Genomic DNA, 24,324 nt, shown 5'->3' with positions numbered 1-24,324 from the left:
TAAAATATGTTTAATCGGGGTCGGGTCGTACGCACGCAACCTTTCATCGTGCGGTGGGTGGGTAACCGCAACACACACGGCCAGAGACAGACAGAGAGAGAGAGAGAAAGGGAGAAGGATGAAATAACCAATCAACCGAACCGCACACACGGAGAGATGCCCGGCCACCGCATGCCGGCGCAGCTCACGTACTGACTGCTCTACTCTTGTGCTATTTGATTTCATTTTAATACCCTTGCCCGGCCGGTCTGTGGGACATTTATGTGGGTCCAGAAGTCCTTCCAGCACACATCTATCTGGCAGCACTTGGTGGAAACACTCGTACCACACCATGCACACAAGTCGGTTGACGCGATGTTGCCGACCACAACAAGCAAATGGGCCTCAATAGTTAATCCTTCCCATATTATACGGCACACAACTCCCTCTTATCAGCAAGCTGCTGGCTAGGCGTGGAAAAGTGGAAAACAAAATGCCCTCTTTTCGGTTGAACGGAAAGTCAACGGTGCCCCGCGGAAACAAGCGTGTGCATGTGGGATTGTTGTCCTAGCAACGGTCTGTGAGCAACCCATCCACGAAGGCTGTCTTGCTGTCCATGCTTCTTGCTTGCCTCGGTCGCTACAACATTCCTAGAAGAATCGAAGCAAAGAACTATCACGAGGCGAGGCACCGATCCGAAAACTACCGGTGGAAAAAAAACGTCCCTTATCGTTATCGAGACGCCGACGAGCATTCGAAGGCGATTGCAAAAATGGGAAGAAACAAACCAAAGTTTACACTAAGAACTCCGCCACCAACCAAAGGGGGAGAGTTGAAGGTTGAATCGTTCGCTCCCGGATACCACAAGCACCTCGGCCTATATCGCCAGCCGGAATAGCGTTCTAGGGATTGCTCTCTCTCTCTCTTTCTTGGTTCCCGGTTTGATTGGTTTGTGCGTCGAGATAACAGAGTTGTTTGACTATCGGCCAGAGTTTTCTGGCGAAGTCAATATTGTGATACTGGCACGGTGGCGCATGGATCTCCCCGTTCACCACCGGACGGTGGCTGAGGCACGTAACGTTTACTTTTTTATAAATTTACCTCAACTCGCTCGCTTCGGCTCTCGAGGCTTTGGTCGAAGGCGGTGTGGTGTGATGGTGATGGCCGGGGGAAAGGTTAGCCGAAGATTTATCATCCAACTACCACGGCGTCTTGTGCAGTTGGTGAGACAATCCGGAGCGAGGTGCGCCCCTTCGGTAGTATACCACGAGCAGCAGAGCGAACCATTTTACACACTTCCAAGATTATACGTTTCCTCTGTGGCTGTGGTGGCTGTGGCAGCTGTGGCCTGTGGCTTGTGGTGCCCGACAGCAGCAGTCGTCGTTGTTGATGCTCACACAACCCACGATCGTGAACACACTCTACTCTCCGCTATCTCTCTTTCGCTCTCTCGCAGAGGGTTGAGGATCTGAAAGTTTAGAAGAAATGAAATCCTTATCAGTTGGTTGGTAAGTGAAGACTGTAAAGCGGGGTTAAATCAACAGAAAATCTCATTAACGAATACCGCCGCCGACCGGTGGGGTCCAGAGACCGGGGGATTTGTGAAGTGATTTCCCTTCGACCGCCAGTGGAGTGAGTAAACGAAGCGTAAAATGGTGCCCAGTAGCAGCATCATCATCCCGGTTGAATCCCATCCTTCATTAGAGACATCCGGCAGCGTATCCGATTTGAAATGAGTTCGAGTTCGTACCGTGCCCTTCCCAAAAGGACTGGACAGGATATTCCTCGTTTTTGGAGTGACTGTCGCCCGCACTCTTTGCTCTCTCTCACACTGTCTCCTGATGCTGCTGCTGCTGCTATTCCCCTTCAGCGCATTGTTGTCCATCCAGTACCAGCAGACAGCGGCCGCCGATTGCCAGTCCGCCAGTGTCACCAATCAAAAGCAAGCGAGAACTTGCCGGCACTGCTTGCCTGATGCTGGCGATGGCGGCGGCGGCCGCAGCAGCGCTCGTGCACTTAATTTAACTGCCAATGAATTACTTAACCTTTCCACAGACTTGGGACGACATTCCATCACCATCATACGGGTTGGCGCAGTGTGAACGGACTACCGTCATCATCGATTCAGCAGTACTGCCCTGTCGCCCGTACGGAATGATTCACTTGAAGTAATCCAGAAGCTATTACGACAAACCATATTACACCACCGTCAGCTGACTAAAGAAGCGTTCCGTCATCGTAGCATGCACTGGATGTCTAGTGTTCGTTTTAAAAGCAAAAACCGGACGTGGCCCCGGACTGTCGCCCGCTAGGTGTTCTTACTCCACACCCCGGTGCATATGTGTTAGACTGCATCGTTTAGAGGCGGCAGAGAAGGTTTTGTAGCTTTTTAAAAAATCATAAACATCCAACCAATCAACGGTGCACTTCGCCATCTTGGCTAGCGCGGGATTTTTGGTGTTGCTCGGTACAAGTAGTAGGCTTAGAACGGTGGCAGGAACGCAAACAGCCGCTCTCTTTCGCTTTGCATGGTAGAAACGATGCTAATGTCAAATTTAAATTACATTTTAATTATTAAACATGAGTACCGGCGGAACAGGTTTTCCCATTTTTGCAACAAAAATCCCACCTTAGTGCCCCTGCAACGTTTTCGTTGGGAATGGAGTAGGCTATTAAGCATTCGGATGGGAAGTATTACCATGCCACGGAAGGATTAGCATATATTCATCAAAATAAATTGTCGGAATTGGGAGGAAAACTAGAGCACTGTCATGTTCCGAGGCTAGCTTGTTCGAAAGCAGCTCAAGCATCAAAGGCGACATGTTTGTTTTGACGAAAATATTTCTAAAGAGTTCCTTAATGGATAAAATTCTACGACACCGAAGGACTTACGTCAACTGAAAGGCGGATTTCAGCTCAGTGATTGATTGGGCACAATGAATCCTTCAAAATGGCTCGCTAATGAAGCATGTCACCCAAGTCCATCAGTTCCACAGCACCGTTCTTGGCTGACTAACGTTTCAATTAGAACGCTGGGGTGAAAATGTAAAGTAAAGCACAAGGACGCACGGCTTCAGGCAGCAAAGAGACAAATTTAATTGAAAACCTCTCCCCAGCTGTGTGTGCTGCTGGTGCTGCTGAAAAAAAACCAATGATCATCATCATGCTGCTTATGCTGTTCGTACTTTGGCAAAAGTTAATCTTGCCAGTGCGCTGTCGAGAACGAAGAAAGTCGCCCTTACGCTGGTGGCAGGCATGTAAGCCACCTTTACGTGTTTGGTTCTGCTGGATCTCGCACTCAGCGAAGGAGAAAAAACGGGAATTTTGTCAAAACTCATCGACGTTTCGCACGCACCGAAAGCAGCAGAAAGAGTACACTGTTGTTATCAAAAGTTGACTCACCCAGCACACCGAGAAGAACAGCGAACAGTGAGGGAGATGAGTCTTGCAGAAAGTAAATTGAATTAGGGATCCTCTCTCTTTCGTCTGTCGGTGGACTTGTTTGGACTAAGCCCTCATCTCCCGCGCCGGCAGCTGGTACAGGGTTTTCCCTTTTTTGGAAGATTGGCTTTCGTGTCACTCGCGAGATAAGTTTTGTGTGGATTTGCACGCTTAAAGCTTAAATACACATTCAGTGTTAGCTATGGTGAGCTACGCTTTGCCGAAACAATGAGTAACCTGTGCGCTGCGGTAATTGGAACCGGTTCGTTATGGAGTTTGAATAAACTTTGAAGAAATGTATAATTTAGTGTAGGTTGTGTTTATCAAACCTGTAGCAACATCTGGTTTGTCGTATTGTTTAAGTAGAAATTATAAACAACACTTAAACAGTAGAGGTAACTATTTAAATAATTCTCCTTGTCCAGTCCAGCTTAAAAAGAGAAGCTCTTTTTTTGGGATGTTCCTCAATTTCGTGACAGCAGGCAACCAAACTCGTGTCCTTAATCGAAACTTTTACGAGAAAATTATACACGAACCACGAGTCGACAGACACAAACACAGAGACAGAGCCAGCATAGTTTCCTTATTCCAGATGCATCGAGGACAAACGACGATAGTACGGAGCGATGTCGATGACGGTATAGCGAATGATGGGCGTTGTGCACAGCGGGCTAGAGATAACCAGGACGCTGCATACGCCTAGGCGCCAGAAACAAAACGGATGGTCACTGTTGTGTGCGTGGCCCAAAGGCCGTTATCAGCGTTTTTATTGCTGGCACCACGCAGCCAGCAGCGAGACCGTCGCGATTACGTGCGCGTCGTCAGCTGGCACAAATGTCTGGCCCCGTCTTCAGTATTTAGTCGACCAATTTCGGGCAAAGGAAGGAAGCACACAACCAATTGAAAGGAATTGAGCAAACAACAACCGCCAAAACAAGATCGCCAAGCAGGTCAACTAGACATTGAGCTGCAGAAGGAACTGTCTGGGGTGACACCAAAAAAAAAACATCACAAAACTCTACGATGGAAAAGCACAAGACGAGGCGGCAAAAGGTGAACTTAATTATCCTTCGCTCTAATGCAACTCTTGCTCACCACGCCACCATCGGAGGTCTCCGAGTATATGTGTGTTAAACTAATTAATTAAAACTCATGTCGTGCTGAGCGGCCGCCTGTAACAACATACCGGACCGGATGGCGGTATCGTCTTGGGCGCCTCTAGAGCTACTAACAGGAGTCCAACGTTTACTTCCAACTCCAGACACGACAACACGTGCTCTCCCCGGTTGGCAATTGAGTAACGCCCTCGGGATACGGTATCCTGCATACAGCTGCCAGCACCTCGCTGAGTGCGTCTCCGTTCCGTCCCGGTTCCAGTCCATCCGTCCATCGCAATTGTTGTTGCCGTATTACGCCATCACAACCTGACCTTACAGCACCAGATCCGGATGGATGGATGAATGAAATGTGTGCAGAAGGATATGCCAGTAGCATGATTGAATAAAAGTGCTCATTTACACCCGATTCCCATGCCGCTACTGACATTTACTATCGGTAAATTTACGGTTGGAACGTTTACTGGTTTAGTATTCTTTTCGCTCAAAAGCCTCTCAAACAACAACAACGCAGCGCCAACTATGACGTTTTCGAGTAACAGTTTCAAGTGTTGGAATCATTATTCCAAGCGACGAAAACACGCCTTTCCCTCAAAAGCGAGAGCACCGAGAAGGTGGAACATAAAGATTTCCTTCGTGGGTCTCGAGCTTGGTTGCTTTGATCAAACACCCCAAAAAAAAAAAAGGCAAACAAGAGAATAGGACCAAAGTTATCAAATATCAAACACACCCAGCAGTGGGCGCGTTATCGTAGGCCCCCGCTTAGCGTACAGGCCCAGATGCTGATCTGTCTCATATTCTTTACTTCTACTGCTGCTGCTGCTACTGCTGCTGGTGAGAGATAACGTCAGCCATTCCCAGTAAAAAAAACCCACCCACGAAAACGCAATCTCGTTAGGACTGGAAATGATATGGCTGGAAATTATGTTCCAAAGTTCGTTTGCCGGGATAAGAGAAACCAGCCCAGACCAAAACGAAACGCGGAACACATAATAACATGTGGTTTGGGTTGGGGGATGGGGGATGATTTTGGGTTGGAAAAGCCAACAACATCATTGCACTGAGTGGAGGTGGCTCATGTGTTTTTTTGGGGCGGATGCGTGCTCGTGGTGAGCCTCAAATCCATATTCCTCGTACCTCGGGGCACCTTTTGGAGCCACCTACACCGTCCTTTGAATATGGCCATCGTCAGGATATGGTGAGGAACAACAACAGAACAACCACCCACCACCATTGGTGAGCATGATTCGTTTCGCTTCCCTTTACTGGCAGGAGCAGAGAGTGGAGTAGAGGATCATCATCGAGAAGTTTGCTACCGGGATTGATCCAAGCCGACCGCCGCACTGAAGCTTTCCCCATTCAGAACCGCTTTCCACGGCCATTTTCCACACAACCACACATGAGAGCCACCGGGACACAATGCCGTTGTGTTGCGTTCTGTATATAGACAGTTCACCAGCTGAGTTGCTCTGCTGACTCTCGACGTACGAATGGTCGCCGGTCCTGATGTTGAGGCAACGTGTGGCATTGACTCTTCTAACTGGTAGGGTTGTTGTCTGGCGTGTTGGAACACGCTCAATTATCGGCAACAATCATCACCGTTCCATGGTTTGTGCGGTGCAACGCTTCGCCACCATCATAATTTCACTTTCCTTAGCGCCATCGACACAACAGTGGAAAGTGTGGGAGCACGAGGAGTGGAAATGGAGGCGGTGGGGTTTCCTTTGCCCATTTTCCACCCTCACCATCTCTCCCTCTCTCTGTCTTGTTGGGTGGCTCACTGGCTGATGGCCTCCTTTTATGTTGGCTGATATTTTCGCGCCTCATCACCAGGCAAATTGCTTTCTAACCTCGTTTTATTCCACACTCCACAGCTTAAGCACCTCTAGCGTGGGGGACAACAGTCAGAAGAAGAAAAAAACGATCCATTCTTGGTCCCCACCCCTTTTTGCCTCCTCTCTTGACTAAATCGATTGTTTATCCTCGATTGAGCACCCTTTCGCTCGAGCCATGCAACAGAGAAGGGAAGCAATGTTTTGCTTCTGAAATGCTCCCCTTTTTTTTTTAAACCAGCTTTTCCCGATCATTTACCCAAGCGTACCGGAGAGGGCTAATGGATGGATGGAGGCGCGATTTTCCGAGGCAACCGTAACGGAGTGAAGGGGTTTTCGCTGTTCGAATGTAGAATTGCGGATTTCGGAAACGCGAATAAAGAAAACGACCACCAAGCGCCTTTCGGTGCAAAGGGTTTTGTTGTGTTGAAGCTAATTAAAATTCTATCATCGTACTGCCATCCAGTCATGCGCTTTTTTCGGTGGTCCTTAGCGCAGTTAGTGGAGGTTTTATGATCTTGAACCGAACAAGAACCTTCGCAGCAGCAGCAGCAGCAGCAGCATCCACTTTCCAATTCAAGCCATGGCGCGAAGAATAGAACACACTATTCGCTTTCGTGGAACGTTAATGGATCGCGGATCGAGGCTCTTATCGCAGCCTCGCTCTCTCTCTCGCGATTGCTCTTTCGATTCGCAATTCGCAAAACTGCGAAAAGTCCCGAAAAGCACTAAAGATGTTTGGGTGGAGTTTGAGGAATAATAAAATCTTTGCAAACAACACGTCCTCCAGGCGCTATACCTAGCTTGCTAGCTAGCTAGCTAGCTGGCACACCATTAAAAGTGTTTGCCAAACTTGATGCTGCTGCTGCTGCTAGTGAGAGTGCTTGCTCAACTTCCTTTCATTCACGATCGCTCATGCATATTGCATTGAATGAGTAATCATGCCCGGGAGGCGGAGCACATCTGACATAGGCGAAGGCAACCATTAGTCTCTGTCTTTTTTGCTTAATATAGTATTCCCAGTGCAAACGATGTGCCAGTCGAATGCAGGATGCATCGCTAGCGCGTGATATTTATACGGTTCTCTTTCTCTCGATTTAGACAACGGTCCATAAACCGCCAAACACATAAAACACACACCGCAAATGATAAGAACGAAACTTTTGCTCAGGTATCGGCATCAACTAGTCCGTCAATCCGATGCGGCGTAGCATCCACATATTATAGTTTTCTCCCCTTTGAATCCGCAGGGCCATTCTAGTGTTAAAACATCTTTTCTGCACGACCAGCACTGAGCACACGATCGATGATGCACGTCGACTTCTGCAGGACCAGCACACCGCGTACACACTACTCCAGGACGAGCACCAGCGCACCGCAATTCCCTGTTTCGTAGAGGCAAGAAACTTCCAAACGACTGCTGCTGCTGCTGCTGCTGCACAGCTGAACGAACACAGCGCTACAGCAGCAAGCCACAGAAATGTAGAAGTGTAGCACAAACGGGCGATACAAAATCGACCGGAAAAGGAATAGAAAAGTCATGTTTTCCCTCCCAGAACATCCAAGCACCACCACCGTTCTAGGGGGAAACAGTCTCCCTCTCTTAGCAGGACCAAAAAACACTCGAAGCATTCCGAAACACTTTTGCGAAGGAAAAGGAGCTAATGTTGGGGCTTTTTTTTTATTTTTTTGAGGCAACTAGTTTTGCTATCCAGCATCGACATTCCCTGGCAGTGCTGTGTTGTGGCCATGTGCTATCACTCTGCTGGTGAAAAACACACACCGCAGAACACCAAGTGTCGGAGATGCTGCTGTTGGTTTTTTTTTCGGTAGAGAGTGTCAGAAGAAACAGAAGATCGATTACGCTTGTGGAAGAGAAAATGAACGGCAACTAGTAAAGCGGATACTACGGACCTAGTAAGTGCAGCAAAAACGTAAAATCCCAGGATCGATACTAATGATAAATCAATGAAATGAATGGAGGAACATGTGCATTTTATGTTACGAATTATTTAGGCAAACGGAAGCTTGCAATAATTAATCCGTTTTGGGAATCATTTAGAACAAAAATCGACCATAAAAACTCCAAGCCCTACAGCTGACTGAAGCTAGTTAAAAGCTGCGTAGGAGGACAACCTGGAGCAAAACGTAGAGTTTCCTGACCTGACGAACAGACACCACACCTTTCAATGCACTATGTGTATACTACAACATCTGAAACGTGCGAAACCGGTTCGGTCAACCTTTCTCCAAACTCCCCAGAACTCTCAGAAAATGGGACATGGCATGGGACGTGGCGTTCAACAAGACGGGAAAAAATCCAAAAATAAACCAGAACCCAAACCACCGGCGACTTCTTCGTCGTCGTCTTCGTCATCCTCATCACCATCATCATCATCATCGATAAACGGTAAAACCGGAGTCGTGCAAATCTCTCCCTAAATCCGTTCGAACCGAAGCGACCGGCAAGAAGGCTTTAACGATAAACAGAAAAGAGGAAAAAAACGTGCGGATGGATGGCCGCAGGGATACAAAGCAGAGAAGAACTCGATATCGAAACCGAAGACCACAAAAAAAAGGTCCACAAAGGGGCAGCAACGAAGAGAAGAAGGAAAAGGGATGGTTCTCCGGATGAAGGAGATTGTTTTCATTTTTCATCTCCTACCACCTACCCAGCATAACCCCGCCGCAACCGGGTCCTTTTTGGACTCCCCGCCCCCCCGCGGTACACTGCAGAAAAGGGGTTTTTTGATGGAAGATGGCTGGGTCGCTAGCAGGATATTATAATCCCGGGAAGTGACCGCACTAAATTTCCATAAGAACTGTAGAACTCCGTCGGTTTCGTAGAATGGACGCCCGGGTTTCCCCGGTCGGTCGATGCTGGTGTTTACTTTCGGTGAAATTATGCACTACCGCATCAGCATCCGCAGTGAGCTCTCCTGCCCTTTGGCTTGGCACCTCGGGCAATTCCTGCAGAGATGGAACAGAGTGCGTGACTTTGCCTTAATAAATAGAGTTCGAATCGAAATTGGTCTAATCGGCGGTACCACATAAAGATGAAAGATGCAAAAAACCTGCCCTAAAGAGGAACGTGTTCCGGGGCAAAGTAATTTGACAAAAAAGCGGAATGAGAAGATGGTTATCCATCATGCTGGTATCGAGTATTTGAAGGTGCTTTAATCATAGTAGGCTAGTGGGTGCTTTAACAATTAGGAATGCAATTCGTAATCTAGTGACATCGACGGAATGAATTGCCCGGGATTGCTGCGTACTAAAGACACTTGTACTAATTGTCAAATGAAATGTCCAACGCTGGTAGCTCAGGTTTATGCCATCTTTCGCTGAATCTTGAGCGGATTTTTATGTTAAAACCTTATCCAAATCAACCCAGTCATTCCTAAACACAAGGCGATCCCTTCAATTATTGAAGAGTCTCTCGGAATCGCGCCCAATGAGTGCCAAACCGTGGCACCCCGTCCGATGGGCAATTTCCAGCAGCCACTTAACTTCCGGAGAGGGAAATTAACAACAAAAATCTTCCCCCAGAAACCCAGGCAGCGAACACGACGACGCAAAACACAGAAACTCATCGTTCCAACTGGTTGGCTGCTCGAGAGTCAGACTTTAACGAGGACAAAAATCACTCAACCACGATTCCACCACTCCGTCTGCGCCCGGAGGGGGGTGCAGAAGTTCAAGGTGCTGGACCCCGAATACGACGCATCTCATCGTGAGGCGCCTTCAAGCACCTCGACAGCAGCAGCAGCAGCAGCAGCAGCTCGTCCGAGAAGCCGTCCCTTCACTTTTGCGTTCGTTACGAGTAGCATAAACCTGTGCGCCGAGTGGACCGAGAGGGCAACAAGGAAGGAATCAAGCGAGTGTGTACAGGGCAGGCTCGATTATTCGGACATGAACTCCGCGCCGCCGTGTTCCGTCCGTTCCGGTGTTCTGACCTTGGACGGAATCGTTTCGTCCACTCGATGGTAGCACGAAGAGGAGCGGCGGACTGCCGGGACCGGGGGGAGTTTATTGCTGCCGGAGGCTTCACCGCCGCCACCACCACCATGACCACAGCAGCAGCACCGGGGATCACACCTTACCCACCGTGGTACGTTCACCGATTGTTATAGCATCGGCAGGTCGATGACGTCGTTATCGGTACGCGAACAGGTTTGCGGCTATATAAATGCACCATCACCATCATCAGCATCGTCATCGCATCATCTTCACATCATCACGATCATCACGATCATCATCTTCATCGGCGGCAACATGACCATCAGTGAGTCATCTTGTGAAGCTGTCTAGAAGATACGACTAATTACGATAATGTCAAGACAGAGAATGGCCTCTAGGTCGTGCTAGGGCAAGATTTTGGTACGTCGGACACGGTGCCATACCGTGCTCCTGGCCAATGAACTTCATCTTTTCTTGAGGTTCGCTCGCTCGCTTACTTCGGTTCACTACCCGGACCAAATGTCGCAACCCAGTAAAGACGGCTAAACGCTATCCGGCGGTAATCATGCTGGAATCGTGGTCTCCAGGACTGCCAGCTTACCACATGCTGCTTCTGCTTCTACTGCTGGTAGTTCTGCGCTATTCAATAATCATGCTGCACAGGGCGAAGAACGCGCAACCGAACTTGATGAGCAGCAAGGGAGCAACGACCGCCGCCCCGTATACGCGTTCCAACCAATTTACCACCAGCAGAGAGCAGTGCAGCAGCTGGCATGCGGTGTCTGTGATGACACTCGGGACTGCGAGACTCCACCGAGACAGAGAGAGAGAGAGAGAGAGGGTTACTGATGACCAATTGAAGAACAAGAACAGCACACCCAGTGGCAATATTTGAATAAATAAAATGTCAAGCAGACAAAAGGCAACAAACGAGCATCAGACACATCAGACAGACAGAAAGGAAGAAAACTAAAGGAGAGACTCTCCGTGTGGTGAAGATAAAAGAAAACCCCCCCCCGAAAAAACACTTTGTCTTCACTCACTTCGCACAAGGTGCAGAGCATATGGTGTGCCCCTTTGCCGATTGTCTCAAGTTAAGGGGGAGGGGGGGGCCAATATAAATGGTAAATGGTCCCCCCTTCCCTTTCTACTACTCTTCGACATTCGTCCAAAACACAGCAACCAAAAAAAAATCTTGAAACAATGTTCTCCGCCTTTCCTCCAGAGACCTTTCCTCGAGCAGCTGCTGCTGATGCTGCCTGGCAATTCAACATTCCGAATTTGCTCCCTGGAACTACAGTACAGAAGAGGAGAAAGAGCGGAACACACCTCCTTCAGTGGTACGATAAATTGCTAAACTCTCAAGAAGGCTGCACTGTTGAATGGGATTGATTGTTGAATGGCGGCGGTACCTATGATGCATGAAATTTTTACGTCCGCTACTCCGCAGGGAATCGCCACTTAGACCTACCGGGACAGTTTGAGCCCGAGACGAACACCACCGCGGGGAGGTATTGTCCTGATTGAGAGACCTATACGGCTCGGTACTGGTGGTTCTGGTTCTCTGGTTTCGTGCAGGTAATATGAGAACTGCATTGAGAACTGAGGGGGTCGAAAGTCCTCCAAAAGGAAGCCGTACCATGTACCGCCCCTCTCTCTCTCTGTTTCTCAGTGGGAAGCCCCGAGTTACCACCGGAAGCCATGCTTCTGTGGCCCTTCTAGCCGGGACGGGGTTCGGTTCTGTAGCTGAGGTTTCCCAGCATAGCACAACACCGTAGAGGTATAGAGCGATTACATTCGAGCCGCTGTATTCTCGAGAGGCCGATTCTTCTAAAGTTCAGGCGCATAACGATCGGATGTGAACACTACCACTAGAACTACGGTTGCAGTAGCTGCTGCTGCTGCTGCTGAACTCATCCAAACGAAACTAAATTCATTAAACCGTCGTTCCGTGGACGAAGCACAGCAGCAAAGTGTGGCTGCTAAGGAATTTATGAAATATGCACCACCGCGTACATCCTTTTCTATCCCAACCGAACCCACGGCACAAAATTGATCGTTTGTTGTCTGAACTCTGGTCCGTGAGCACGTGAGCCACAACACAACACAACTTTCTCGACGAGCAAGAAGAAATTGATTTCCCTTGACAGTCCGGAATTTCATTTTCTCATTCACGGTGGCCGGACAAGGCCAGGAACGCGAGGAGCGCGCGCTTAACCTGCTCCTGCTGCTCCTGCTGCTGCTGCAGCACATTAAACTGATAACTCCTGGCGTATGGTTCCCTTTTTGACCTCCTTGAACGCTGAACAGGAGTCGAGGAGTCGAGGAGAAAGAGGTCCTTAACCTGGCATGCCTGCTTGTCCTGTCTGCTAGACAGAAGCTGCTTCATCATTTTGATTTGGTGCCAAAAAAAACAGCAGACAGCAAGGCAATCGCTCGTTTGACCAGTAAGTACCTGGTGTAAAGCAGAAGAAATCAATTCCGTGCACCCGATGGTAGAGAGTTTTTTTGCGGTGGACAAATCGATTCGTCGGCGCAGAGAAGAAACCACAAAAGTGCAAAGCTATCAGACATTGGAGAGGAGAGTTCTGTTACTAAGTTCCAATAAGTTCCAATGCCAAAGCCAATGACTACTTCAGTATTGCTGCAGAATGTCGACGTCCAGAAGAGGGAATACTACTTCTATAACACTACCTTTTCAATGCCAACATACCAGTGACCAGGTGCTGACACTTGGAAAGTCTTCTATACCTTTTCCATTCTCTCTGGACAGAACCGGGATGCGCTGGACACCGAGTGACAGAGAGAGAGAGAAAGAGAGAGAGAGAGAGAGAAAGAGAGAGAGAGAGAGAGAGAGAGAGAGAGAGAGAGAGAGAGAGAGAGAGAGAGAGAGAGAGAGAGATAGCAGCCCATCCACGAACGTGAATGTCACGCACGTCAGCCTCAAACTTCGGCTCAGCTCACCCCAAAAAGGGGACTCATGAATAATTAACGGCACGCGCTTTCGGTGTCTCAGAGAGACCCCGAATAGAAGTTTCGTCAACGGAGCGAGGGGACGGATAGCGGATAGGAACTTTGGATAGTTTTCCATCAAAACTAATCGCTAGCGAGGAAACAACTTGGGTCCAAACCAACTGACAGGATTAGTCCGGTCCCTGTCCATCGTGCTGATGATGAACTACTCTCTCCGTTCGCTCACTGAAGCTTATCCCTTGTTTGAGCAAAATCGCACTCATCCATCATCGCCGCTAAGCTGACTGACCCGGGAAGGAAAGACCGCAGGACTTACCGTAGGCTTACGTTAGAGCGCAAAACTTCTCCAGGGAAATGGCGGGGGACGACGCAACACTAATCCTGAACTTTCGGAGCAACTTCCAGCGCACGCACGTCGAGAGAGGCTTTCCGCGAATAAAAAAAAAAGGGAAAAGCTCCAGACACCGGAAGGAGAAACACCAGACTGCGGACGTCTCTTGTCCACATCGCAAAAACATTTCTCTTCGGAGCGAAAGGTTATCCTCCGCCGGTGTTTGCTTCTTCCAGTACTGGCAGTCCACCGTAAGTCCGCTACAGACACAAAACAGATGCCATCAGTCGTCTCCGAACGTGGACGCACGCCCCCGGATTAGCGGTGTTTCGGTGTCCATGCGGTGCGGTGGAAACACACCTCAAGAGTAGAGGAACTGACATGACGAAGCGACGAGCGATATACAGTGCCCTTTTTTCCCCTTCGATCTGCATTTCATTTATCTCCTCTTTCGCCCTCGTTCGCTTGCTTCGTGGTTTGCACCGTCGTCACCTTAAAAACCAGAACACCACGGGGAGTTAAAACCTGAACCCGAGTACGACCTGAGTCTGTGGGGGGGAACGATACATAGCTGCAGCTGCCTCCGCTGAGTTTTTAAAGGAGAAGACCCAGAGCGAAAGGAAACGAGTTGCAACCACCTGGTCGTAGGTGCGACGGACCGACCGGCCGACTGTGGACTTTCGGGGAAAGTGCAATCTCACAATTCGCTTCCAGCAGGCACACCAGGTGCTTCATCGATGCGCGTCCTCGGTGCACCCAGCTCAGGGTCATGTCGAAAGGTCCAAGAAGGATCTGTCATCGCCACGATGCACTCAGTTTTCCCTTAGCTCTTTGGTTCATAAAATGTCGGTTTGTTTGTTGTACCTTTGGCGTTGTGGACTTGAGGTGCTTTTAGTCTAGAATCATATTAGGATCTGGAGTCAATGGAAATCCAGAGCAGTGTCTGGAGTCAATGGAGATCAGTTCCTGACCTGGATAACGCTCTCGATACAATTGCAACGCACTGAACAAAAAAGGAAACAAAGAAACGAAGAGGAATCTCGATAAGATCGATTGCATTTCACTTCACAAACTCCTCACGCTCCTCAGCATCTTCAGGAAATTCATTCAACAGAATGATCATCGACAATCGATCATCAGCTTTCTTCTACTCGTCACCAGCAACTTTTTGTGCCATTTGCAAAGCGATGAAAGTCCAAGAATTCAATGAAAAATGTCAAAAAAATGGGAATCTAAGGGAGATGCAACAGAACTCAAACTTTCGTTGAAATAACACAATGTTACCATTAGTATTCTGCGCGTGAATCCCACTGAGCACAAACTTTTCTGTTATCTGTTACTTCAAAAATCCCCCAAACAGACCACAGAACCGCATCACAGACAAGACAAGGCAAGTTAGAGAACCACACTGAATGGAGACCACCTCGACCTCGATCATATAACTACCGCAGACACGTGCGCACCCGCATGACCGTGAGGGCATTAGGGCTAAAGACTGTATGTGTGTTTGGTGGTGAAGGGTTGCGCCTGAGAATCATAAGCTTCAATCAACAGTTGATGATGATGAGGAGGATGCTGAAGCATTGCTGCAGACGAACGATGATGCGGCTGTCGTCGTCGTCGTCGTCGTCGTCGTTGCTTGGCGATGATCATCATAATAAGCATTACACAAAGCGCGGAAATGAAGACGTGAGTGGCCACAGGCGAACGAACGAACGGTTCGCTTCATAAATCGCTTCGAGAAACGGAAAACTTTGGTGCGATGGATTTGAAACGACGGAGATGGAGCAGTGCCATACAGCAGCGCCATATGCCAAGTTGCACGCGCCGCGAAGGAAATGCTCCACGTCCACGCTCCATTCCGCACCAACTGCACAACAACTGGCGGCTGCTGCTGCTGGTTGAACCAAACAATGGCAACCTTCACGCGAAGTAAAAACCTCATTTCATGCTGTCTAGGGGCTGCTGCTGGTGATGAAGCCGAATTGTCATTGAAATGGTTTTCCATTGCCAGTAGTCGGCTCTCTCCTTCTCTCTTTCGGTTTTGTGCCCTTGCAGCAACGACGACGGCGTACGGACGTACGGGGGAACTTTGTTAGTTGGATAATTTTCCGCCACTGTTGGTACTGCTGCTGCTGCTGAAGCTAATGAAGTTGCTCGCGGAGCGAACCCCTTCATGGCCCTGACTTCATTGCGGTACGATCATTAGACCCGAGGACCCGACAGTTGAAGCTCCTCGATTGAAGTGTTTCCGACGGATAGTACCATGCGGGCGACTATTACCTCGCAGGTAATCAACGAAAAGTGGCCAACATGTTTAGCTTGCGACAAACATTAGACTATCATCGAAACGGAGCGCATTATTGCAATCCAAACATTCCAACACCGGGCACACTCGCGTCGCGTATGCTGCTGCTGTTGCCCTTAGATACAGTCCATCCATGTTCTCCATCTCCCCGAGGGTAACATGTGATGACAGCGAACGCGAGTGTCCACATTGGCGACAAAAATGGCGACACTTCGTTGCCTACGTTGCTACAGCGCCATCACGCTCTGCTCATTGTGTCCGTTACTAACACAAAGCAGTGAATGTCGCGCTCCAGTTACAGTTCCCAGCTAATGGACACCGCGGTTGTAGTATCCGGGGATAACCGGAGCAACATCGAATCATTCCATCTTATCACTGTTGACAGCGTTACTGCAGTGACTCGCCCCACCGCAATGGTCATCGCGAATAGGAATTCAAACCAAAAATCCCCCGTTCGCAGGTCTACAGTTGGTGACCGAAAGCAGGATGATTCTGCTCGATGCACCATCATCATCACACCTCCAGTCACCCAGCCATACAGACACGTTGAGGGACCGGTGGAAACGAGAAACCGCACGAGCAAAACGCTAGCTCCGATCCGCGACCACCGCGACGTCAAGGTTAGAGTGTTGCCCGTGCACTCGGCGGTCGGTTTTATGGTCAATCGTCGACGAGAGATGTGGCGGCATGAAAGCGCGTGGCTTTGCAATTGGTTTTCACCAAAAAAATAAAAAACCTTGGCAAAATGTTTAAAATGAAAACAAAAAGTTCTTCCTCGTTTACCTCAATCCGCTAGAGGAAGTAACGTGAGGTCAAAATACCTGCTCCAAACCACCTACCACAAGTAGCGAACGGAGTATCATTTCCACGAGGCCCACTCAAGTGACCCTCGAGATCCGTGGTTGTAATACAGCTGCCAAAGCGTAAAACGATTGCCTCCCGGGCCACGTGTGTGCCCACTACAGCTGCACCCCTCGTACCACCTGACGCGCATATGATTGCAAGCTGCACCGACATTGGCGGCCACTACTACCACTACTACTCCATCGCTTATTTGCGTCTCGACGGGGGTCGTTGCGTATGTTGCCCGATCGTACGAACTTCAACGAGCTGACGCCCACGGATTGGAACTAACTCAGGCAGCAGACTGGTCTGGCTGGTCAGCGCAAAAGCAAAATTGATAAACATACAGGAACAAGTTTGCTAGTCCCGTTTCCAGCTCGTTTTGCTTTGAGTCAAGGCGATGTCCTAAACCGGCTGACGGGGAACACGGGGCCAAACGAAAGTACAGTTTTATGCAAACCATATTTACTAGTGGAGCGGAATTAAGGTTTTTTTTTTGTCGATGTAGGTTCAATGGAGGAATGCTGATGTGTTATTTAAATAAAAATAAACAGCTGTTCGGCTATCGGTAAACAACAATAAAATGTAAAATAAACGACTCGCCATGGAAAAATATGATTTGATGCTCCAAAGATGTTATCATTTCAGCCAAAAACTAACATTTATTTGAAACATACTGAGACAAACATTTGAAGAACAAAGAAGGACACCATTATGGAGGCATTCAATAAAACACTTAAGTTTCAAAACAATGTCATGCCATGGAAACAAAAGTGCGAGGAAGAACATATATGTCACTCGAACTGGATTGACAGATGAATAATCAAAGTGAGGTTTGAGCTAAAAGGTGTGCAAGAAACAAACCGAAAAACCTTGCAATGCATTGCACCACGTATAGTAAATCAACCACAAAAAAATAGAGAAAAAATTGAAATTAATATCATCTTGCAAACGTGCGTCGAAAGGGACACAACCGCGGCGCGAATTGGAATAAAATAGCGCGGAACACACAATCGTCGCCACACACCTCTCTAGTGCCACCACCTTTCCAAGTGAACGTACGTGCGATCCAACGCGGTACTCGCTGCTGCTGCCTCCTACTGCTTGGTTAGCTCAATTGACACACTTTTGGCGAGTTTGGTAAGTTTACTATATGTATATTTATCCATTTATTGCCCTTCCAGCATGTCTGTGACTGTGTGTCCGTGTTGGTGTGGATCGCCAAGTAAGAGCCAACGTAAGCGGTTCTGTAAGAGATGTCCGTACACCGTTGTGTGCTGCCTCAGGTGTTGCTTCCCACGTGTACACGAAGCGCTGAATCTATTAGTACACAACGTGAGGGACGTGTGTTTCCCTTCCGCTCACTCGGTATTTTAACAGACCATCACACCTCCACAATGTTCCCCCTTCTTTGCGTCCTGCGTGGTAACTTATAAAGTTATGGTAAGTCCCATCAGTGCGTACGAGAGCCAGGCCATGAGTCATGGAGCATGAATCGTATGCTACGAAAGGAGTGAATCATTGGCCTTTAGTTCCCCGGACTTTGCCAAGGAGCGATGACTAATAACAGCGAAAGCATCGCGTTGACCACTCACGCGACTATCGCAGAATGATCTCGATCATCGAGGTCCTCACCGCAATCGATTGCGGTTGAATCGAAACCCTTGCCAACGGCCAATGCCATTGTGTCTCATGGCAGATGAATCCACGAACGTGAAATCCTTCGGCCTTTTGGTCGGTGTCTGCAGCTGTTTCAAGGTGCTTTGCTACATTCCTTCTATCTACCAGCTGCGATCGTCGTCGCCACTGGAGGTTCGGGTCAACCGGTTGAGACCCCTCCTTTTTGCTTCAACCGAGGCATCAACACAACCTTCTTTACCTTCGTGTTCTCACCTTCAGCCCAAGCCGACACGTGGTTCTAAATTATAACTGACCATAAATGGGGGGTAAGAATGATTAAAAAACCTCGAAGACGACTACTCGACATCGGATGTAGGCATCATGGCGCTGTGCGCGAACTTTGGACCAGAGAGCCTTGAGAGTATCTTCTGATGCCTTGATGCATGCTGTTCGATACGAAGTTTCGGATGGAGATGATGATGAACTTAAGGTCGATCACGAACTAATGGGTGTGCCCTTCAAAGCGCGGACATCTCTTCTGAAGCCGTCGCCACATTTTGTCCGCTTCGCGTATAAATAGAAAACACAGTTTGAGAAGGAAGAATACGCTGGCGAACAAAGCATCACCACAGGTCACAGAATCATCGACAACGCACCGGTCTCCCGTTTAACGGTGATCGATTATTTTGAGAATCCACGGCTGGTCTACGGCTATCCGGCTAACCTAGAATCCCGGGACAAAAGGGCACACAGATACAGATATGATGGTGCGTGCTGCAGCTAAAAGTAACCATTTCATGGTATTCTCATCATCGTCCTATCAGCTATAGAAAGCATGAAACGTGAGGATATTATTCTTTATGTTGGAAAATACTACGTCACAACATTGGTTCATGCTCTGGCCACTCTGACTCCTTCTCGGGCGTACTTCACATTTCGCTTCAAGCAAACATCAACGATGCGCCATTCAAGATTCTAGAACGATGAAAATGGTTTGGAACACTCTGAATCCTAAAACGTCATCCCTTTGCTCCCGGAACTCTCCGCTTCCAATGCCTTTTTGCTGGCCTTTCCTTTAGTATCGAACCTTCTTAAGAGTGCTTCAAGACTTCGGGACAAACAAAGTTTCGGTATCCTGGGGCCTTTCGGGAGAGACGACGCAGAAGCACCCGGAACGCGCCTGTTCTTGACATCTTGCTGGGGCACAAATATGGTGTGCGAAAGGATGATGCGACGGTCCGAATCGCACAGCATCGCTATCGCATCGAAACAAACTTTTGTCACTCTTTCACAGCCCCAAGAGCACTCCATACCGACGAACCAAGGCGAGAACGTGCACGAAAGGTAGTGTTCTCATTAGAGTGCTCGCTGATCGTGGCGGAAAAGAACAGCTCTCTACTCTCTGCTTCTCTTCTACACCTCGAATGTGCCAATGGCACTGCCGGGTGGCCCCTGGTGTGTGGTGTGTAGGGGGTCCCGTCACTCAGTTGGAGGGAAGGAAATGCGAAATAAATCCGTCACAAAGCCGTGTGGTACACGAATGGAGCTACGGAGCGCAGATGGTACTGGTGCTGCTGCTGGTGGTCGTGGCGGTGGGTGCGGGGCTATGAAAATAGCGATGAATAATTCCGATACATCCGCGACGGAATGGGCCATCGCACCGGAACCGTGATGGGGGAGGTTGTGGTGCATGCAAACCAAGCGCAACGTAGCGTTGCGAACCCATGGCGCACAACCCCTTAAGCGCGCGCGCGCGTACACATACCGAGGCAGAGAGCAGATGTGGCACACGCGTAGGGGGAGGTCGGCAAAAAGCATTTCCGTCGCTTTGTTCATCATTCACCCCCACAGACAGAGAGAGGGAGCGAGAGTGAGTTTCGGACGACGTTTCGGAGGGATTTACGAAACAAGTACGCAGCCTTCGAGCCGTGTCCTGGTGATCCCTGAAGTTAAAATGCAAATGCTTTTCCTCCCTTGCGTCGGATTCGATCGGATATTGTACCATTCTTTCTTGCGATAGGGTGATATGTTTGGAGCCATTACTTTCTGTCCTGTGCATCGTAGCATCCTACAATAGGCGGCTTCTTCCCACTCAGCGTAATTATGCGACGGTGCCTCCTGCACAAAAGACAAACTCATCAGCTGCTATTGGCTGTGCTGCTTCCACTTGTGTGCTGCAGCATCGTCCCCACAAGAAACATTCCTTCTCTTTGTTGCTGCCATCCATTATTTGGCTTCTACGTCGACCAAAAACCAGGTCGCATCGTCCACGCATGGTGCCCCTTGTGTCCTTATTCAAAACGGTAGGCTCTGCTGGCTGCTACTACCAACCGCGCCAAATGAGTTTTCTGTTTTGTTTTCGGTATGCTTTTTTAGGGCACCGGGGGCACTTGGTTTTGATGGGACGGATGGATGGATGTCTTTTTACCAGCAGGCAGCTCTCGCTTTCTTCTCGGAAGATACTGTTGTATTGACAAACATAGCAACGAAGGTAAGAAACCGCGGAGCATCAGAGAAAGCATTGTTTTTCTCTCTGCTTGCCATTTGCCTGTGCAGCATGATCCTTGTAAAATATGCAAACAACAAGAATGGCATCGGCGGCATCGAATACACAAGAGGCCTGCTTTGTTGATAGACTGAAGACCATCCGTTGGGTTATCTAGGAAACCCGGGATTCCTTCTTGGAAGAGTAGCTCCATTGAGAACCCGGATAGTTCGTGCCATGGGTACTAGTCGACAACCTAGAAATACCGAGTTCATGAGGCTGCTTCGACCGAGATTTTCCCTTTCAATCACAAAAGAAAACGCCACAAATCGCCACGCGGTAATAGAGATGCAGTAATCCACCCTCTTAGACTCCTCCTTCCTCCTCCAACCAAATTCAAGACGTCTGCAGCGCATGGATCATAAGATAGGGGGTATGTTGGCCGAGTTCAACGGCTTTGATCTAGGCAGCGCAAGCAAAGGAAATCGCGTAAACTCTCTCGCCACTTTCCTTCATTCCTTTTCTTCGTGCGCGGTGTCCGCCTTCCACCCAGTCTGTGTAGTTTCAATGGCGCAGCCACCATCGCCAGAGACCATTCCATCATTCCATCTCCGTTTTCCATTTTCTTCTCTATTTCGTTCGCTTTTCGCCAGCCTACTCCAAGATACAGGCCAGGGACTCGCGGGACTTGCGTGTTTCAAGCGATCATCGTACACACTCATGTAATCTCTACATCGTCGTCGTTCCGTCATCGCGAAGCGAGCAAAAGGGGAAGCTAAAATGGAGGCCAAAACAAAAGGAAGATAAAAAACGAGCGTCCATTTGGTGAGCATGGGAGGCCGGGAAGGCAAAGAAAAGCGAAAAATCAACCCATCACCTTCTTGCACTCGTCTTTTTCTCTCTTTCTCCCTATCTTACAGCTTGTTTAGTACAGCGCACCGAGCAAGTAGCGCTGGGGCTATTAACATATCGGCCGCATCATTTTACTTTCGTCTAGTGTTGGTTTCGAACGCGCTTTTGACTCGTTGTTGTTGTTGCTGTAAGGCAATAGTAACCATTCTTAGCGCCATCCAAGTAAACTATTACGAGGTATAAAAAATTAAAACTCAATTTCATTTTGCAATTCCAGCCGGTCATGAACGAAATGTTCCAATAACATAATTGCAATTGTTTTAATGTTAATAAACAATGTTGCTAGCTGGGCAGTGGTGTAACCGGTTTACAATGTTTCTTAGTTCGCATTTCTCAAGCAGCAGGCGTAGTACTTTCGCAGCGTACGAGGCCATTGAAGTCAGAGCATGAATGATGCATTGTTTTAAAACATAGCCTACCATGGCGCTACCTACACAACAGCAATGGCAAGCAGTGCGTTAAGCGTTCGGAGAAGCCATACTACACACAGGGAGCATGCCAAATGAGTCGTCCATGGCGCAACCGATGGATGCCGGAACTCCAAACGGGACGCGGCGCTCTTGCACGATCATTGATAATATTTCCCCCTTCTGAGCGTCCACACAGTGGTCATCGGCAAATGGAACATCAACATTGCGTGAGGCATTGGGATGCCCACATGGTACACGCCCCGCGGAACATACTATTTTCGGGCGTTAGTTCCTTCGCCCTCCCCCACCCGCGCTACCGCGGTTGAAGTGTGTGCGACACGTGTGCGTGTGTGTGTACACGCACGCGCCATCACTCGCCCTGTCCGCGGTGGTGGTGCATTCACACGACGTCACACATCACAGCACGCCATCATCAGACGTCCGGGAGAATTGTGTCGCAATCGTTATGGAAAGGGAGGGGGCGCTTGCTGCGGAACGTGATGATCTCAATGATTGCAGCGGACAACCCCAACGATTGATAACACAAAGAACGAAGCAAACAGCGCGAGTGGAGCCCCTCGATGGGACACAAACACAGCCACGATGGCCAACATTAACAGCAGCAGCAGCACCATAGCAACGCACACGACGAAGGCGCGTTGTTGCGGGTTTGCTTTTGTTTTGCTCATCGGACGGGGTTGGCTGGCGCTGCGGCTGCTGGTGCTGATGACGATGTCGACCATGACACCAAGCAGCGGATGGGCAATGGTTTTTATATATATTTGGTCGTTGTTGGGGTTTCCCATCTCGCCTGGCCAATGATTGCTTTTATTCCGTACCCTCTCGCGTCTACTTCATCCTCATCCACCATCCCTAGGTCTATTTATTGCCGTTCCGTTTACAACGCTGGCAAGGAACGACCGAGGAAAAGGATTAATCCGTTTAAAGAAGGTGTACTCACTGCCTCTTCGCTCGCTCGGCCAGGGATGTCGTTGTGGCAGTTGTTGCCGTCGTTGTTTGCTGCTCCGTTCCGTTGCTGACCCGGATGGCCTCGCTTCGACGACAACGGATCTCAGCGGGGGGACGCCTTCGATTGAGTCATACCACCATCACGTTTGCTTCACTGTTTCCCAGCGATACACCAGCGGACACATAATTCACCCTTTTCACAAGGCATGCCATGAACCATCATGGCGAGAAACACGGAAAGCAAATCTCGCCCAACACACACGCGTACAACCTTCGAGAAGCATCGGAACAACAACGGCGAACCAGGGCGTACCCCGCAAAGAACGAACGAATAGACGGTGATGCCTTGGCCTGTGGCCATTCGAAGGAATCTCCGTGTGTTTTTCCCTTTCCCTTTCCACGCACGCTCTCTCGCTCACTTTCACGGCCGAAACGCCGTCGTTTTGTTGATTTTGCTGCGGGATTTGTGCTTCCCCCACTTGCCCCTTCCCCTGCCCTCCACGGCAACAACACCAGAAAACAGATAACCACAAGAAAACGGGCACTTACAACAACCAGATTTCGGAAACATCACTTTTCTTATCACCCTCTCACGTACGTGCACACAAAACGCACAGTCACACACGCGGACAGCACACTTACGCAAACGGCACGAATTACAACAGCGATTGCCAAGGAATGCCAATTGCGATGGGGTTTTGCACTGAAATTCCGCAGAGCAAACCCGCGCAGTTGTGCCTTCCAACGCTATTGTTACACGAATGACCAAAAACTCAACAATCCATCTCGACAAAGAAAAACGTTGCGGTGGTAAAATCAAAACAAACAACTGGCACCACCAGGTACCACTTGGTACCTACAGTGATGATCGTTGAAGTATGAGCATTTTTCTTGTTTTTGTTTCCCATGATTTGGGTTAGAAATTGCGTCCTTAACGTTTGATGAATTCACCTGTTTAATTCACACCAACGCAGGCGGCGCAATGTGATCTAAAAAGAAACGCACAACGGAAAAATAGCGCGGGCTCCGAAGTACGAAACACGTGTCGATTGTAGGATCTATTCAAATTACTAAAACCACTATCACGTGTTATCAATCGGTACGTAGGGGTTATTTTTAAATTAAGAATGATTTTAAAATGTGGTTTTC

The 24,324-nt window shown here is 48.9% G+C and overlaps 1 protein-coding gene across 6 annotated transcripts in view; it reads right to left on the bottom strand.

The window, feature by feature from the left end:
- LOC126572415 (RING finger protein 44-like) overlaps positions 1-23,922 on the bottom strand; it is a 52,581-nt gene extending 28,659 nt beyond the window's left edge. For 4 of the 6 annotated variants that reach the window (XM_050231704.1, XM_050231707.1, XM_050231708.1 and 1 more), the window contains exon 1: positions 23,725-23,922. The gene's annotated coding sequence lies outside the window, so the exon portion shown is untranslated. The remainder of the gene's footprint in view (positions 1-23,724) is intronic. The other 2 variants (XM_050231705.1, XM_050231706.1) reach the window with 2 other exon arrangements.
- Between the last annotated feature and the right edge of the window lie 402 nt (positions 23,923-24,324).

Source organism: Anopheles aquasalis, chromosome 2, assembly GCF_943734665.1.
Source record: "Anopheles aquasalis chromosome 2, idAnoAquaMG_Q_19, whole genome shotgun sequence".
Classification (NCBI taxonomy): Eukaryota; Metazoa; Arthropoda; class Insecta; order Diptera; family Culicidae; genus Anopheles; species Anopheles aquasalis.
This window is presented reverse-complemented; position numbering and strand designations above follow the sequence as displayed.